This window comes from Nannospalax galili, unplaced genomic scaffold (genome assembly GCF_000622305.1).
Source record: "Nannospalax galili isolate Female #2095 unplaced genomic scaffold, S.galili_v1.0 scaffold101, whole genome shotgun sequence".
NCBI classification, from domain to species: domain Eukaryota; kingdom Metazoa; phylum Chordata; class Mammalia; order Rodentia; family Spalacidae; genus Nannospalax; species Nannospalax galili.
In genome coordinates, this window is record NW_008345700.1 from 2,757,661 (window position 1) to 2,758,566 (window position 906).

A 906-nucleotide genomic window follows, 5' to 3' on the forward strand; every position below is an offset into this window, starting at 1 on the left:
TTACAGCTAAAACCACTTTTTTTAAAGCATTTACCCTCATGTCTAGCTTTTGATTAATGTTATATTGATTTGCTAAAGCCAATGAAATATTTTTGTTAATAGTATTTACAAAATGTGTCGTTTTGACTTCTCTTTCTAGAGCAATAGTGGAAACAGTAAGCAAAGTCAAGATGGTAATCAATGCACCTATGCCCAATATTATGAATCTTTTTGGCCTGATTAATTCATTCAAATTCCTCAATGTTTGTAAAGCTGAATTATTACACCAAGGATCTAATCCTAAATCTACTGGAAGCATAACAAAACTAGGTCGCTTTAATAGCACTATTACAGAATAATCTTTGTCTAATGCAGAAGTGAGACAATTAGTAATCACACAATTTGAACATTTAACATGATAGAATTTTCCATAATTTGAGATACTAAAATTACTAGTCTTCCCTGCCAAAATTCCAAAAGGATAATTAATGCAAGCTCTTACCCCCACCGGAGTAGGTGTGCTTTCTTTCAGTTTCCTAAGCAGCAGCATGTTTGCAGCCGCAAAAGCCGGAAGAGACTGGGATGAATATTTGTATTATTATGCTCTGGGGAGTGACTCACATATATGGGAGCCACCCATCCAGGAGTAAACCATCTTTTAACTGGTTCTCCATAAGTCTGAAGTTTAAAATTATTAAATTTATTTATGTTATTTAACAGATACTCAGTATAATTATAATTAGGATTTGGAATAGAGAAATCATAAATAGAATCTTTAGAACCTGGAGGCTGATGTTTAGATACTTTAGTAGGAAATCCACTATTTAACCATTTTGGATAAGTGATAAAGGAATTCCAAAATTGATCTTTATCATGATACTCTTGAAAACAGTTTTCTAAAGGCTTGCTAATATCAGGATCTAGAAA